Raw genomic sequence first — 18422 nt, 5'->3', positions numbered from 1 at the left:
CTTGACATAGCCCACTCTGAAAATATCCACTGACTTTGGAACATGCCTAAATAAAGGACATTATCTAAACTTCTTAAAAGATGCACTCAAGTGCATTTCATTGGAAGTCAATCTGCCATCTTAAGTTGTTAGCCATATGGAGCAGATTTCAGATGATTGCACAAGCTCTCCTTTCCAGACAACAAACACTAGATTTGGGAGAAATTTCTCTAGTTATTTTCTCATCTCTTTGTTTTATTTTAATGCATGTGTTAGGGTTTTATTGCTTTGAAGAGACACCATGAACAAAGCAACTCTTATAAAAGACAATATTTAATTTGAGGTTAAAACAGTTTCAGTCCATTCTCATCATAGAGGGAAGCATGGCAGTATCCAGGCAGATATGGTGACAGAGAAAGAACTGAGAGTCCAACTTGATCCAAAGACAGCTAAGAAAAGTCTTCCTTTTCCCTCTGGGCAGGACTTAAGCACTACAAGCCCCCAGACTCAACCTACACAGTGGCAAAGTTCTTCCAACAAGCCACACCTACTCCAGCAAGGACAAACCTCCAAATACTGCCATTACAGATGCACCAAACATATTTAAACCAGCACAATGCATTACATGGGTTCTTTGAACTTTTTATGAACATTCTCACCATGACCATAAAGTCAGTCATTCTCATTTTCTCTACCTCTAAAATGGAATACCTCTTGCCATGTCAGACTATCTGTGTCCATGTAATGTTTTTATATTGAAACGATAACCAACCATCTTAGATGACAGTACAGTGAGTTGGGTCTTTGAGAGATAAAGAGGTCATGAGAGACTAGCTCTCACAAACAGAATTGATGCTTTTAAAAAGATAACACTGGAAATATGCCCACTCCATTTCCAGTAGAAGGATGAAGTGAAAAGCAACATTACTGAACTATGATGCAGGTCTTCAGTAGATACCCAAACTAGACTGATTTTAAAAATTTCAGAACGTGGAAATTGGTATCTCCTAACAGTAAGCCACCTGCATGATCTGGTCTGGTGCTGGGGCATCACACAGAAGCTCAGACAATGAATTATTGGTCTCTATATTTGTTACTTTTCTAATTGTTCAGATCAAATACTTGACAAATCAATTACAGGATGGAGTATATATATTTAGCTGAATATTTGAAGGTATATCATCATATAGAAAATGCATGATGGCGAGACCACAAGATAGCTGGGTATAGCTTGGGCCCAGTCCTGAAAGTGGAGACATGTATGTGAGTGCTCATATCACTTTCTTTTTTTTCTATGTCATTTTTTAATCTTTGCTAATAAAATGATAACATCAACATTTAGGTTGAGTATTTCAAACTCATTTAGTTCAATACAGACACATCTTACAGACATCCCCAGAGGCTTATCTTCTAGGTAATTCCAGAATCAGCTAGGAAGACAGTTGCTACTAATCATCATAAACCCCCACTGAAGCAGTACTGGAGCCAAAAATAGAGTGTCCATTGTATCAGGACTGTTTCAACCTCACCAGACATTTGATCTTCTGATAGAATCAACAAGATATGGTCACTCTCAGGTACGATGTATTTAAAAGAAGTAGGCTACTTGATGCAAAACTTTAAAGGAAGCATTTTGTCCACTCGATTTTCTCTCTTACATTGTTCCTTGGCCACCTTGAACTGAGTATGATCCCCAGTAAAAAGCCCTTACCTACCATCATGATATTGTGTGTCATAAGCAAGACATTGGATTCTAGGTTTGCAGTGAGTATGAGCACTGTTAGTTGTTTCCTAACATGGTCTTCTGGAGGGAGTAGCTAGGCTCACAACCTGTGAAAACAAGAGAAACAAAAGGCCAAGAAGGTGGAAGAAAACAGTAATCGCAGGAAGCTCCTGAAAGCTTAGGGTATAATAATAGTCAATGCAGACAACCTGCCCTCACATTGTGCAGGAAGCGCCAGGGATGCAATTCTCACAGCTGTTGCTCAGGCTGAGGGTGAGTTTTCCCGTGAACAGTGGGTATTAAGTCATCCACACTCCTGTATGCATCCTATAGTCTTATATGTTAACAAGTATACTATCTCACTAAAATGGACTTGAGTGGAATTGTTTCTTTGGTTTGTCACCATTTACTTTTGGGCTAAAAAGATACATGTTCATGTTTCCCCAGAAAAAGTTCCATAGTCATTTTGAAATAGATTCTATTTCTGCTAGTGATTAACTTTGATCCAGTAAATATTTTAAAAAGTAGCCATTTCAGCCACTGTATTTCTACTCCCAATATTGTTTGCTATTTGTTATGTTTTAGGAATTTGAAAACAAGAAGATCGATAATGTTCATTGATTCCTATTGAGATACTAAATTTCTAGCCTTGACTTCTACCTTATTAAAATACCAGGGTGTGAAAATATAGAAACTCCTGTACCATGCGGCCACCCACAACAATGCGTTGGCAAGTTGTTCTTTATTTGGTTGAATATAGTTCTTTTAATTTACACCTAATTACACAAAAAATAATGTAACTCTGCTCTGAGTATAAAGCTCCTAGCTTCCATAGGATTCTTACATTTGTTCAACTGTCTCAGAATGTTCATTAATTTTGGTGTGAGGTAAATCTCAACTTGAAGCCAAAGGTGATTTAAATGCCACTGCTGCTTCAGAGCATTTAAACTCGTGAATCAATGAGCTTGGTGGACACTGATTCCATAAACAGACAAAGGGCAGCATTCCACTGTTCCTCATTCAAGTCTGGCACACCAATCCTTCCTCAGACCAACAGTTTACAATGCATTAAGAAAAGGCATTGGGTTATGAGTTTCCAAATGAGTTGCGGTTATTGCTTTAAATGTTAATCATGGATAGTAAATGCACTTGGGCCACTTCCCAAAATAATGTAGTCCTAGCACAGTGGGCATGACAAAGAACAAAGAAATAGGACTAAGGACTTTAGCACATATTTTCCTTCATTTTTGCAAGTTTGGCCAGCTGAGAAAATATAAATTAATGCTTGAAGCAGTTTCTTAACTTTGCCCCTTCCCTGAAAACAAACAGAAAAATTAACAAAAACAATAACAACAAAAAACCTACAGCAACAAAAACAAAACAGTGAAAATGTAATATGTAAATTGTAAGATGAATATGTAAGATGAAAGTTAAATGCTTTCTCAACATTTTACCCATATATTAGAGAAAGATTTTGGCTTAGAAGCCATGTTCTACTTGTATAATAAGACATGAATTTGCAAAGCTTGGAATTTGTCCTGCTAGTGTTGGTGTTAGTTTTAGCATCACCTTTTTTCAGTATGCTTCCACTCTTCTGTTTTGGAATCCTAATATATATATACACTGTGCCATTGTATGTTGGAGAAATGTCATCTGCTTTTTGATCTTGATTTTATGGGGTGATTATAGTTAATAGAGTGCCATGAACCTCAGAAGTCAATTTGAAATAAACAAATAAATCTATTATTTTTTTTAATTTACCCTTGTCTACTTTACTTCCCTATAGGAATATTCTGAAAGAAAATTATTCATGAGCTTTCAACCGTCTGCACACACACACACACACACACACACACACACACACACACACACACGATTATCCAAAAAGAAGAAGGAAGTCAGGTTATTCCAAAAACCATGCCCCAATGTAGTAACAGTTTTATAACAAGAGAATAAGCAGTTAAGTCTTTTTTAAACACACTAGTGACAGCATCAGGTAGGCAGTTATACCAATGAAGGGCAACTTCCAATCTTCATAATCTGATGACTTTCTTAGACTTTTTGGTGGTATAAACTAGTGTCTCCTAAACTGTTCCCAAGGACATTTGGTCACACGTGTATGATTGGCCACAGATTGCTATGAAGGAAACCAAATATAACCTTTGTATGGAATAGTTTCATGTCCAGTTAACTTTAGAGTTTGATCTATTTTAATGGCTTTAACACTAATTTTAAAATATTTTGTTAAAAATGATTATAGATAGCTCTAGATAATTTTGGTTAACAACCTGTGATATTTTAGTTGTCTGCAATTCTTCAATTAGCCTTAGAAATGTTTAAGACAGGGATGGCTTTTGTTCTGAAAACTTAACCTCTATGTGTTATACTGCTTTATTTGCTGATGGCCCAACCCCTTTATCTTCAGTGTGTGTATTCTTTGAACATGCTGGCAACTTTCATGAATGGAAAATTGATCTTCAATACCACAATATTAAATGAAACATTCTTAATTGTAAGTGACTATGAGCTACCAACGTAGATTTGGGATACTCCAAAAACCATGTCTCAACCTAGTCACAGAAAGTTCAGAGCATCCTAATTCATATTGCTCATTATTTGGGGATTAGGTTAGTTAGATAGAGAGAAAAAGGTTCAATACCCAATCCCACCCTGTGCCTTAGCTCTTGTATGTGGTTTATATCCCTTTATCTTCACTAAGTCATAGTTCAGCACAAAAGCTCTCAACAGTGGTCATACTAAGTCTTTCACTTGACAAATTTTAGAAGAGTGAGCTCACAAAGTACACTTCTTACAAATTATCCAGTCTTTGGTAGTCTTATATCACGATAAGTTGACAAGGAGAATGGACAAAAAGACATTGTTTATTATTATTTTACTGGCATTGTAGCAAAAAAAGCAAAACAGATATATAATCCCAGGCTGACACTTTGTATGAAAGTTTCCACCTTGTTGCCAGAGAAATGCACCAATTTACAGTGTAAAAGTGCAAATGAAGCGGTGATGGTGCTGATGGAAGCTCAGGGAGGATATGGGTAAGCACACTTGTAAAATTAATGTGGCCTCTTGGGGTGAATGATGGTATTGGATTTCTACATATTACTAATATGAGACTTAGGAAACTACATTTTAACTCAGGTTTCTTCACGTTCTTAATCAAGTTCTGTAATGCAGCCCTCTTCATGTAACAACCTATGTACTGGACTTCCTGTTTTCCCCACCCAAGGGAAATAACAAAACAAAACAAAACAAAAACAAGGCCTGAGCAGATCAGGGACACCTCCCATAGCAATAGTCAGTTCAGGAGAAACCTGTGGGTTTTCTTTTTTTTCTTTTGTTCTTTTCTTTTCTTTTCTTTTCTTTTTTTTTTTTTAAAGGGAGCCAAATAGCCTTACTGAAAAGTAGTTTATTTAATAGTCAAAAAGGCTGACCTTTGTGACCCCTTTGTTACAGTCTCCTCTTTTTAGGGCCAGAAAAACAAGTTTGAAAGTCTAACCAATCAGAAGCCTATTTATGTGATTATTGAATATGTGGTGTGTCCTATAAGATCTTGGTCTCCCTTGAGCTTGTGATTCTCATTTTGAAACCACTCAGTTGGAAAAGATGAGAGTCCTTAAACCAGATGTTAAGAATTGTAACAAAAGACTCTTGTGTGACTTGATTTGAATCACCTGCTTGGTGGTCTTTGGAGTCTCTGTAATCTGGACATAAAACTGACTATCAGCTCCTATTTCCTGCCAATAATGAAGTCATTCATCTTACACATCCATGTTTGTCCCAGCCTGTTTTCCAGTATGACTTACTCTTTCTAAAACTCATGTTATCCAGTTGAATTCCATTGTACCAGGGAAAGAAATATTTGTTCATTTCAGATTGTACATCAGCAGCAGTCCAGTTTGATTCCACCAAAGATCACCTTCATAAACCTATTCATTTATAGGATTTATTACAAAACACTGGTGAGAGACATTAAAGGAGCCTAAGAGATACCAAAACTGGTGCATTGCCACAAAGTTCCACAATATCTGCGTAATGACATCATGGAAGCTGCAATGGAGATCTCAACTTTCAGATAATGTTACTTCTTATATAATCCAGCACCTCCCAAAATGACTAAGAGCAGAGGGAAGGGAGAAGGAATTGTTATGTCCAGTTTGTGAGATGACCACACTCACCCAGAAGTGATGACCAGGTACCACAACTCCAGTAGAAGCACATGAAAGTCTTTATTTAGCTCCAGCCTTGGCTACAATCCTTCCTGGTGCAACAGGATAAAAGAGCAGTCCCCGATGTCTAAGACAATGGGTTTTATAAAGGAAAAAACATACAAGCAGGGATTTGCAAACCTTTGCTTTATATGGTTGGGTAAAAGGGTAAAGAAATGTTGGCCTTTAAGCTGATTGGTTTACAGCATCTGGTCAAACTACAAGGAGATACCACACATCTAAAAGGAGCATCATGACCTGTGAATGACTCATGTAATTATCGGCTAGCCACAGTTGTTATACCTATTTTGCTGTGACCGAGAATATCTTGTGGTTATTCCCAGAACTCAAGGGTGGGGGGCCAAGTCACTCTAAGGACAAAACCATAAAATGGAGTCTAAAAATAAAATGGGGTTTATTCTGCTACTTTATTCACTTCAGAGTAATGATGGGCAGCTTCTCGTGATAATGTTGTACCTATCCCCTACTTCCTTCTACCAGGACTCATCAAATACCACTACTGCTATTTCCATAGACCTGGCTATTCTGCTCATTAGTAACCATGAGTACCTGGTCTACTTAATGTCTTCCACAAACAGTATTGTTCTAAACCCTGAAGGAGAAAACACCTTTAAAAGGACCTTCCACATTGGTACTTCTTTTCCTTTGATTTTACACTCCTCCTAGGTGTGGATTGCAGCCATTGGTAGAAACTGTGTTCTCTAATTAGGAGTATGTTTCTCTTTTCTTATTTTTTTGCTTACTGGCTGCCTCACACTTATTCTGTCTTTTGCCGGTCCTTGAACATTTCTTCCATTCTACCAGTATTCTTTCTTCCTAGTTGTATTTGTCCTAATGAATCTAAGCTAATCTTTCTTTCCATAACTTATTTCCATAAACAACTATAGCCATCCAGCAGCCATGGAGAACTGGGGGGTGGGGGGGGAGGCAGAGTGAAAAAGAAGGATGAAGCCAAGACAAGGTTCTGATCAAGTCTCAAAGTTTAATTCTTCAGCTTCTGCTTATAAAGGGAAAACCACCACAGAACCCATCCTTTGTTTCAGCTGGATTATGTTGCAAAGCAAGCTCAGCAGGCAGTCTATTCTTCTAAGTACCTGTAGGAAATTATAGATGCAGCAAGGTGGATGATTCCACCTGGGTCATTAAACTCATTGTGGTAAACACTCCAGGTTTGTTTAGATTGATCAAGTCTCAGGAAGATCACAAAACAACCTTAAAAATAGAATTCTATTTCTTCCCTATTTCTGTCTTTATCAACAAAATTCTCTAGGAATGACTATTTGTTTATTGGTCTCAGGTACTGTACATTGGCCTCAATAAATGTTATTATATCCTAAATATAATAACATTTCCTAAAAGATGGCTTTAAACACAGAACCCTATTTTCACATTTTTTAAAGATTTATCTGAGTTTATAGGAATACAAAAGTAACATACTTTGTTTCCTTTCCTTTTTTTAAAAAAAAAATCCTTTTCAATTTTTTGAAATTGTCTTTATTTGTTCCCATGGTTCCATTATATTTTTGCCAGTTCACATGTGAATGGTATCAGAGCAACTGATGTAAGGTAGCAAGTCTTTCAAACTCACCCAAAACTATAGCCTTATATTGTTGTTAAGTACAAATCTGAGTTCAGGGTGAGACTCATTGGTGCTTTCATCCTTTGAAATTTTCATTCTTTGACTCCCAGAATTAAATAATTAGACCAGATACATGGGACTAGAAGTATAAATAGTAACAGTAAAATCAATCCTGAGATAAGAGGCAGTGAAGAAGCTAAGAGAAGTGCTCATCAAGGGCTAAGCCAAAAGCCCTTTACACATAGTGGGTTGTTCCCAATGTACTGAACTCACCTTATAGCTGTTCACTGTGTAGATTTTTTCATGTACATAGAGTTCATAGTTGGTGGCTTCCAAAGTTTCTCTGGTAATTGTCTTCTTTTACTGTTAATCTTGCTGAAAAATTCTCCAATTTTTACACCTTCCAAAGGATTAAGAATTATTTCACATAATTATACAACAAAGAGCATTTCTTCAATGATTGGAAGAAACTAAAGAGAGTTGGCTGTTGTCCCACAGGTCATGGACTTTGTGCTTCCTATTAGACACCTACCTTGGATCTGAAAGGCTGGAGAATCTTAGAATGAGGGCATTTAATAGAAATGTATGTATAATGTGTAACCTTTACTTAACGAAGACATAGGAAGTCTCTGTGAGCCAGGAATGTGGACTGGTCAGTTCCAGGAACAAGATAGCAGTCAGCTATTAAGAAGATAACATTGCCCAGAATAAGGAACAGAATATCGCTCAGTCATTAAGAAGATAGCATTGACTAAACAACAGGATCTAATTAGTCCTAGGAGTGGTCAGCCATTAAGAAGATAGCGTTGACCAAACCACATTCCTCTAGACAATGAGTGTGCAGGATGACTTCCTTGTGACCTGACTCAGCTAGGTAGTGGGTTCCTTTAGAATTTTCCATTGTTCTCTTGTTATGTTTCCCTGGTAACCCTTTCACCCCCCTAGTTTGTGGTTTTTCCCTTTAAATACCAAGTACTCCTGGTGCTCGTGGTCAAACTCCTCTGGCCTGCCAGGCTATGAGTTCGACTCCAGATCTGGAATAAACTTCATGTGATTACAGCAAGTTCGGTCTCTCGTGAGTCATTGGGTGGTCGTGTCGTCCTGAGACTTGAGTAAGGATCTCCCCAGTTCTGGGGATCTTTCAGATCTCTCATGATTTTATATTCCAACAGTCATCATTTCTTTTGGAAAACACATGCTAGTTTGGTAAAAATCCCCTTCTCTGTCATCTTCTCTACTGAAGTCTGCAGTAAGCATGTGTGTAGAGAGCTACATCCTACTGTTACAAAGGATAGTTTTGACTACCTTTGATATTACAGGACAGGCTGTGCCCACAATGGACCATCCAACAATTTCATATTATTTTTCATGCAATTAGAACATGCCAACCTTATCTCCTAAAATTCCTGCAAGGTTAACTGTGGTTCCCATTGTGAAACCCTAAAGAGAGCTGTATTAAGGTGTATTTTAATGTAATCAGTATTTCATTTTCCCATATGTGTGCATGTAGTGGCTGTCTTCTTTTCTTAAATTATTCCTATGAGGCAACTTTGTTTAATAGTTGATGTCTCAATATGGATGCATTTTTCCAGCAGCCTTATGTCTTGTGTCCTCATGATCACTCAGAGTATTTAAGAAAAAAGCTTGCATCACGGAGGCAATTTTACAACTGACATGCTTAATAATCATTGACAGCATACAATTTCATTTGCTCTTACTTTGAGAAGGCTAGGCTGATTTCATGACAGACTTCAAAATGCCAGTTAAGGAGACTAGGCCTGAAAACTGGGCAAGTCCAAGCCAACCCAGGCAAGTCGATTACCAATAGAAAAAAACCTGGGCTCTATCCTTTAGGCCCAAGTAATGGAAAGTCCTAGACACCTAGCTTGAAGCAAGGACAGTGGGTCAGCAGCAATTTCTAGACTTCCTCAGCTGCTTCCTCAGTAACAGTTCCCAGGACTCCTCAGTGAGTTTCGGATTTCTCACCCATGTCATAGGACGTCCATAGACACAGCATAGAGGTCACCTATCCTGGTATTCCCTAATGTGTTTTAAGTCAAGCCTGCAAGCTCACTTGCATATCTCTCCATTTTGGCCATGGGAGATCCCAGCATGCTGGACTTCTGAAGGATAAAATGCTCTTTGTATTTACATACTATTTGAGTCTGGGGTGTGACTCTTCACCAAAACACAAACCCTTACACTTTCATATCAGCATGCAAATGATGGAGAATAATAAGTTGATAGGCGGATCTCCACCATGATTATTGAAACACATCTGAATAGATTTTTACATGTAAATGAAACTTTAATTAGTTTTAACACCACTCATCCCTGTGCAGGAAGATTTTCAGTACAAAATTACATAAAATTAAGTAGTAGCATCTGGCTTTCTTTTGCCTTTCAGTGATACAAAAGGGGTAGATCCCTAAATTGGGTGCTGATATTACTTTTAGATATACTGATCCAGAAAACTAAAGCATTTAACTTGCGATACATCAAATTGATGAAAACCGAGGGGTGCTTTTGGAAAAGCTATAACGAAGACCTTAAAAAAAGTGTGTGTGTATGTGTGTATGTGTGTGTGTGTATGTGTGTATGTGTGCACGCGCTTATGCATGTATGCATGTGTGTGTTCACATGCACCAAAACTTGTCCTCATATTTTTTCTCAATTATTCTCTAACTTAATTTTTGAGAAAAGGTCCTTCCCTAAACCTGGAACTTATTAATTTGGCCTAACTAGCTGTCACAGAAACCTATGGATCTTGACATACCAGCTTCCCCAGTGTTGGGAGTATGTAGCTGTCCAGCAGCCATGGAAAACTGGGTACCTGAAGGTAGACTGGAAATGAAAAAGTACGGGCAGGTAAGGGAAGCATAAAGTGAAGACAAAGGTTTCTGATTAAGGCTCAAAGTTTAATATTCAGCTCTGCATTTATATAGAAAAACAACAAACCCATCTTTTGTTTCACCTAGATTATGTTCCAAAGCAAGCTCAGCAGGCAGTCTGCTCCTGTAGGGAATTGCAGGTGTGGCAAGGTGGAAGACTCCACCCTATGTTGGCTACGTCAGTAAAAGACCAACTATGGCAAACAATTAAAGTCTCTTTAGCCTGATTAAGACTGGGTAAAGGGTACAGCAGTATAGACGCATGTTTACAATGGCTGGCTTTCTGTGTGAGTGCTTCTGATCCTTGACTTAAGTCCTCATGCTTGCATCATAAAATTGTGTGACCTTAGAGAAGAGCATCAGCTGGTTGCTGAAAGACTTTGCCAGGAATTTACACTCCCTTCCTGGAATGTTCCAGCAATACAAACTTTACAAGGGACCACTGGGCAGGGCAGGTGCAGATAATGACCAAAAATGTTTCAGTTCCCCATTCTGGAGATTAAGGCCACGCCTTGCCTGGGGCCACAAATGCTAAGAACCAGCAATGCAGGCCTCAAATGGGTGTAAACCAATTCATGCTGTTACCAAAGTGTACCCTCATAACTGTATAAAAGCTGTGTGCTTGGAAAGTTGGGAGTCGCCTCTGCCCCAGTTGCAGGATGGCCCCAGCACGCTTGATCAATAAACCTCATGCTTGTTGCATCAATCTCCATCTCTGTGTTTCTATGAGTGGGACATCCTGGACTTAAGGCTCTTTGGGTCTTACAAAATCTCTTCAAACTGATCCCATATTTCTAACCTTTGAATAAATTGATTTTAATAGCAATGAAATCTCAGATGGCTTCCTGACATGTCGTTCATGGTGGCAAATCCTTGCCCATTCTGTATGCATAACAACTTAAAAACAGACAGGAAAGAAGAATGGGTTTACCTACTTTCTATTCACGTGTCCAATTTGATTGTTTTTTCCTTTTAGTATGGAAGCTGAACAAAAACAACAACAATAGACACAGCCAAAGACTTTATTTGTCTTGGTAAGGGTTGGAGCACACAGCTGCTCTACTTAGGAGTTCAGGGCATGTGAGAAGAAAGGAACTTAATCTAAATAACAGAATGTGAGAACCTTGCAGAGCATCATAGGGTGCCCGTGCTCTGCTTAGTATAAAAGTGATAATGATGTTGACAATATCCCAATGTTAATATTATTTTAATAAAACACTCTACTAATAGAAATACTCACTAGTGCTACTGAAGTTCAAGTACAAGTGATTTAATTTTCTAAAATAAAGTCTATTTAGAACAGAATTTGAAAGTAAAACACTGGTTGACTGACAGGTGACCTTGGAATTTAGCTTACTCAGGAACTTTTTCCTTGGCCAAGAAATAAATGCAAGAGTACTCATTACATTTCTTTTCCATTTCTTTCACTTTCTTATCTTTCCATCCTTCCATCCCTCCTTCTTTTCCTACATCCATATTATTTCTACTTAAATTTTGTGTGTGCTGTACACATGCATGTACATTTATTTTGGAGTAAGCTGGTCTGTGCACAAGCATATGGAGAGGAGAAGTCAGCACCATATGTCTTCTACAATTTGAATGTTATCATATGTTTTTATTTTTGAAACAGAGTTTCAAACTGAACCTGGGGCTTCCTGATTCAGGTTGACTTGGCTGACCAGTGAGCCTTCAGGATATGATTGTATCTGTCCAACAATTTCTGGGGTTACAGGTACGAACCTCTGTGGTGGTTTGAATATGCTTGATCAATGGAGTGGCAATTAGGAGATGTGGCTTTGTCAGAGTAGGTGGGGCCTTGCTGAAGAAAGTATCATTGTGGGAGTAGGCTTTGAGACCTTCCTCCTCCCTGACAGGAAGCCAGGCTTCTTCTGTTTGCATTTGTAGTAAGATGTGAAACTCTCAGCTCCTCCAGTGCCATGGCTGGCTTGACACTGCCATGCTTCCCAACATGATGATAATGGACTGAACCTCAGAACCAGTAAGTCACCTCAAATTTAATGTCCTTTATAAGAGTTGCTTTTGGCATGCTGTCTCTTCTCAGCAACAAAACCCTAAATAATACAATCTCCATATCTGGCTTTTAAAAAGTAGGTTCTAGGATTCTAAAATCAAATGCTCATGCTTGCATAGCAAGAATTTTCTACTCAGAGCTGTCTTAGCCTTCCCAGTTAGTGACTATCATAATTTTCTTCTTGAGAAACTTGAACATCAAGCTGATAAGGAGAAAAAATACAACAAACTAAATGTTAGTTCTGACCTCAGCAAGGAGAAAGATACATGTAAGCAGTCTCTTTTGTAAAAAATCAAGAATTAATGGGTAAAGAGTTAAATGAACACACAGGTGACATTCCTGGAATATTCATTCCAAAGCTCTGAATCATAAAGCTTCTATTTTGTCTTGTAAAATACTCCTTACATTTGTTTCAGGATTAATTTCCAAGCAAGGGAGAAGTCGTATGGCATCACTATATATTTGTGAGTACTTGAATTGTTTCTGTAGTCTCCTCTATATATTTTCTGTGATTCTCAGCATTGAATAATATCTATGCTTTTCCTTTACATATGAATAGTGCTTTCCTTACATTACCTATTAATAAGATAGCAAATAAAATACTGATTTAATGAGGAGCTGCCTTGAAAATAGTGAGATAAATATATTACTTGAGCTCAGATGTAAGTGATTTGAATATGAAATAGTGGGAATTATTTATTCATTCATTTGAGACAGACTGATAAAATGCAGGGTGTATGTCACAGAGTTCCAGCTTGTCAGTCTGTAGTGTCATTTACTAATGATTAAAAAGCTAGAGGAATGTCGTGTCTCTAAGACAGAATGGAAAGGTTATCCTAATCAAAAAACCTGGTTAAGGACAGGAAAGGTGAGAGTTCTCTGCATATTTTAAACAGCATTACCACAAAAGCCAAGTAGCTTCATGTGATTTACATCTGATTTTAATTTGATTTATAATCTTCACAGGTAGACTAGGAAAACAACAAAAAATGATGCCAGTCTTGATAAAAAGCAGGTTATTATTTGTAAGTGTCTTTGTACATATGCCCATGTGTGAAGGGGTCTAAGGAGGTATCAGAACCTTGATATTCTTCGTTTTTAACTTGATTATACCTGGAAATAAATAAAAACATGATCTACTGGTATAGCTGTGGTTGATTTTAAGTTAATTTGAGCATTTGTGGTGGGATGGTTCTGTTGGGGATTTGTCAGTTGCTACTATTTATTCACTTGCTAACTAGTGACCTTTACAGATCTGGTTGTTGCTGACAAGTAGATCCTCAGGTACAGCACATAATGCTATTGTAAGTTTCAGAGAGCCGAGTCTTACCTCCAGGATATCCCACTCACAGAGTCAAAGAGACGAAGATCAGATTGATGCAATAAGCAAAAGGTTTAATGATCCCGCATACTGGGGTCATCCCACAATTGGAACAGAGGTGACCCCGAAGAACAAAAGCACACACTCTTTACTCTCTTTCAGAATATAGGTTTTAGTTTACTGCATGACTTGGTTATCTGTCATTAGTGGATCCCATTGTTCTTTGTGCCCCAGGTGAGGATATACCTTTGGCATGCAGAAGGGGTGGTGAGAGATCTGTCCTCCTCTGCGAGTGGGATGTTTCCTGGAAACGGGTGTTACTCCCTGTGGTTGGGCATTTCCTGAAGATGGATTTTCTTCAGTAAATTCTTTTGAAGCTCCCTGACTTTAAGCTTAATGGAAATTCCTGGCCTTCTGGTGTTTTTCTGAGATGTCCCTGTTTATTAAATTCTTGCATTCCCTCCTTTTTCTTGGAAACATTTCAATCCTGAGATTATGAGTTATATTGCTGTATCTCATCTTGGTTCACTTCGTGATATTGTTGCCTTAACATCATAGTCTGTACTGTACCAACAGGCTCTCTAATGAAAGTAAGCAAGTGATTTAAAAGGCAAGGTTCAAAAGTCAGTAAAAGTAATAAAAATCAACAATGGCCCCGTAATGGCTGAAATCAAAGTAGTGAGCCAGGGGGAAGAGTTGAACCATGATTCAAACCACCCCTGGTTCTGTCCTCTTTCTCTCTTTCTTTTTGCCAGTCCTTATCTAACCCTTGCCATGGAGTCTTTTATTACTTCTGAGTGGTCTATGTAAAAGCAGCATTCTTCTCTAAGGGCGGCACAAAGGCCCCCTTGCTGGAGAAACAGGAGATCAAGGCCTCTCCTATTCTAGAGTACCACACCCAACAGGGAGGTAAAAGACTCATGAAGATTTGAGATGGAATTTTCTAGTTCTTGGATATTTGCATCTATGGTATCCTGTAAACCTTTAAAGTTTTGGTTATGTATGGCTAAAGCGGGGGCTCCTATGGCAGTGCCTGCTGCACCTAGCCCTAGTCCTAACAAGACAGAGGGTGTGATGCAAATTGGCTCTCTCTTGGCTCCTCAGTAGCACTCCATCCCAATGGGACAAAAGCTCCTCATAAGGGTGGTAGACTAATTACAGTTAGTCTAGGGACTAACTGTACCAGAACACAGAAGTCCTGGGTATTGCTCAGGACTTGCAAATTGACACAAGTGGTGAGTCCCAAGGAACAAGTCCACCACCCCTCAGTAGGTGGCAAGAGGTATCCCCCAGCAAGGGCATAAGCAAGGTTTGAACTGCTGTGAGCAGGGAATCTTTCCTATACATAATCCCTGTCCAGTGACTGTAGACAAAGTAAGCCAGATATTTTGCTGTTATTGCCACCTACACTGATTGATATCTCTTGTCTAATTGACAGCTCCTACAAATGCTGTGCTTTCATAATAGGGGGTAAGTACATCATAGCATAGCCAACATGATTCTGTAACCCTGGGGTTGGTAGCATTAAGAACTTTAAAAACCTCTTCAACTAGATTTAGTAAGTGGAAGCCTTCTTTTAGGGGCTCAGTTGTGGACACCATCGAAGGCACAGCCACTGTGGGTGTGACCATTTTTGATGACCCAGTAGTAGCAGGGGCTTCTGGGGTTTAGGTTGGGATCTAACAGTGTTTAGAACAGAGTTGGTGCCAAGGGAGATATAAAAAGCCTATTCCCATAATTTAAAGGTGAATAGTAACTCTTCATCATAATCATCAAGATAGAATCTGAGGCCCCACACATATCCTTTCATCCAATTTATAGCCCTTTTTCCCTTCTCAGTGAAAGTAACATGGGGTGGGTGACACCAATTCCATTTGCACTCTTCCACTGCCAGTCCCTGTCCCAATCTAGGAGAGAATAATTGGTGGCTATTTTGATATAGTCTCAAATTGAAGTAGGATTCCAAGATGCCTGCCCCAAAGTCTTATACCCCCAACTTTTGCAATAGAAATCAAGCCTACCCATACACTTAGGATTGAGGGATCTATCGAGATAGTGCCCAGGGCAAACATAGAATTCTCACTTCTGGAGCATACTGTACCAGTGGCCATTACAGCAACCTCCCCATGCATGTCTTCAATGTGTCCATTCATCTGACGTACAGGTCCAGGGAACCTTCTGGAGATCTGAGTGTCCCACTAGGTCCTAGCCCATAGCTCCAACAGCCAGTTTGCAGATGTCAGGGAACAAGTCCAGCCACCACTGTTTGGGCATAGTAACCCTGGACATGCTCTATACTATGTCTCCTGCTCCATTTATCACTATCCAGGTTAAGCTACTCGGCTTGTGAGGGCTGGCACTGGATGGGCCCAAGGGAAAGGAACTAAGATACAGTACCATTTTCAGGAGGAGTAGTCTCATCTTCAGTTCTGGTGACTTTTGATTTTAAAGGGTTCTCTCTCAGTGATTTGAACGATGGTTCAAATCCACTCTTGAGCTTTGTCCTTTTCTTCTGCCGGAGTGGCTGCCTTCATGTGGGATGCATGGATCCAGGCAGTTATTCCATCTACGTTGATGGCTGTCAGGGTGCTCAGCAGTACTAGGTATGGGCCTTTCCAGCAAGGCTCAAACGTCTGGGCTCGGTGTCGTCATACGTAGACTGTGTCTCCAACCTGAAACTGGCATGATGTCTCAGGGGTCCCTGGCTTGTAGGTGGCTGCCAGCTGCGACCAAACTTCTTTCTCTACCACCTGCAGCCCTTTTAATCTGGCATACAAATCATTACTACTATGACAGGTTGGCTCAATAATGTCTGCTAGTAGGGGTTAGGGGTGCTGGAGTCCCATATAGGATCTCAAAGGGAGTTAAATTGAAGCAGGAAGCGGTATTTCTGACCCTGAAGAGGGCCAGAGGAAGGAACATCACCCAGTTTATGCTAGTCTCTATGGTCAATTTTGCCAAGACCTCTTTTAGAGTTCCCTCTCTACTTATCCTGAGCTCTGAGGCCTATAAATACAATGAAGTTTCCAATTGACCTCTAAATTGGCCACTCCCTGAATTACCTTGGCAAGGAAGGCAGGGCCATTAGCAGATCCGATTACCTTGGGCACTCCAAATTGGGGGAAATTTTCTTCTAGACCACTACTGTTGTGGTCTATTGCTTGGTATGGAAAGCTTCTACCCATCCTGAGACAGTATCTATGAAACTAGAGGATATTTGTAGGCATACTTGACTGGTTTTATCTCCATAAAGTCTATGTCGCCTGCCATTAGACTCCTGGCTGGTCCCCTCGGTACCATTTACCAGGGTCAGTTCTGCTTCTGCAAGTGCTTATCTTCTGACAGGGTACACAGTTGTGAATCACTTGGTCTGCCAGCTGTTTTTGTCCTGGAATATGATACTTAGACCTCAAGGCAGTTTGTGTTAACTTGCTTGCTCCTAGATGGGTCCATTGGTGCATTCGTTTTATCATTGTCTTTGCCTGTTCTTGTGGTAGTATTTTTTTACTCAACGGGGTCATCCAAACCCCCTTTCTCTGATCAAAACAATTTTCAGGATCTCTTGAGATGGCCACCAGGTCTTCAGTGGAGTACTGGAACTTAAGTTCAGGCAATTCGGGCTCTCTGGCCACCATGCCTGGAGTCATTCTAGAGACTGCTGCCTTAGCTCCTTGATCTGCCAAATTATTTCCTCGTGCTATAAAGGAATCAACATTTTGGTGGCCCAGACAGTGAATAATACTCACTTTTGCTGTTTTGTATAAGGCTTCTAGCAATGCCAGAACCTCAGGTTTGTTCTTGACTTCCTTTCCTCCCAAGGTCAGTAGTCCCCACTGCCGGTAGATGGTGCCATGGACATGGGCCGTAGCGAAGGCATAACTACTATCCATGTACATGTTGATCTTTTTGCCTTCCCCTAGCTCAAGAGCTTTTGTGAGAGTGATGAGCTTGGCTTTCTGAGCAGAGGCTCCCTCTGGCAACATTTGTGCCCATGCAACCTGTTGCCCATCCACGACAGCCAAACCTGTTCTCCTTGCCTCTCTTCTACGTAACTGCTCCTGTAGTCCATGAACCAAGTCTCTTCTGCATCAGCCAAGGGCCAGACAGGTCTTTGCACCAGCCATGTGCCTCAGTGACACATTTGCTGACAGTCATGGATAGGAGGCTCGAGATTGGGGTCTGGGAGAAGGGTGGCTGGATTTACGCCCATGGGGGATGCAAATGTGATCCTGTCAGAGTTGAGCAGCAAAGTCTGATAATGGGTCATTCGGGAATTGGTGAGCCATTTATCAGGGGTCTGGCAGACTAAGGGAAGACTCTCTAGGGCACGTGCAGCTGATGTTACTAGGTCTTGTGCCAAAGTCAAGTTATCAGTATCTTTAACCAACTCTGTGACCATGGACATGATTCTTAGACAGGCAGGCCACCTGGAGGCCACAGGGTCTAGCTTTTTGAGAGGTATGCCACTGGTCTCTTCCATGGTCCCAGTTTTTGGGTCAAGACCCCTTTGGTTATGCCCTTGTTTTCTGCCATGTACAGGTGGAATGGCTTAGTCACATCAGGGAGCCCCAGGGCCAGGGCCGACATAAGGGTTATTTTGATGGTGTTGAAAGCATTTTGTTCTTTTTCCCCCCACACAAAAGGATGCTTATT

General features: G+C 39.9%; 1 long non-coding RNA gene across 1 annotated transcript; it reads right to left on the bottom strand.

The window, feature by feature from the left end:
* Positions 1-6908: 6908 nt before the first annotated feature.
* LOC116069867 lies at positions 6909-8110 on the bottom strand. The gene is made up of 3 exons (XR_004110184.1): positions 8058-8110; positions 7799-7925; positions 6909-7040 (listed from the first exon to the last, which is right to left on the bottom strand). It is a non-coding gene; the product is annotated as an uncharacterized LOC116069867 (long non-coding RNA).
* Positions 8111-18422: the final 10312 nt, after the last annotated feature.

Source organism: Mastomys coucha, unplaced genomic scaffold (assembly GCF_008632895.1).
Source record: "Mastomys coucha isolate ucsf_1 unplaced genomic scaffold, UCSF_Mcou_1 pScaffold1, whole genome shotgun sequence".
NCBI lineage: Eukaryota > Metazoa > Chordata > Mammalia > Rodentia > Muridae > Mastomys > Mastomys coucha.
Note: the sequence above shows the minus strand (reverse complement) of the source record. Positions and strands in the feature narration are given on the sequence as shown.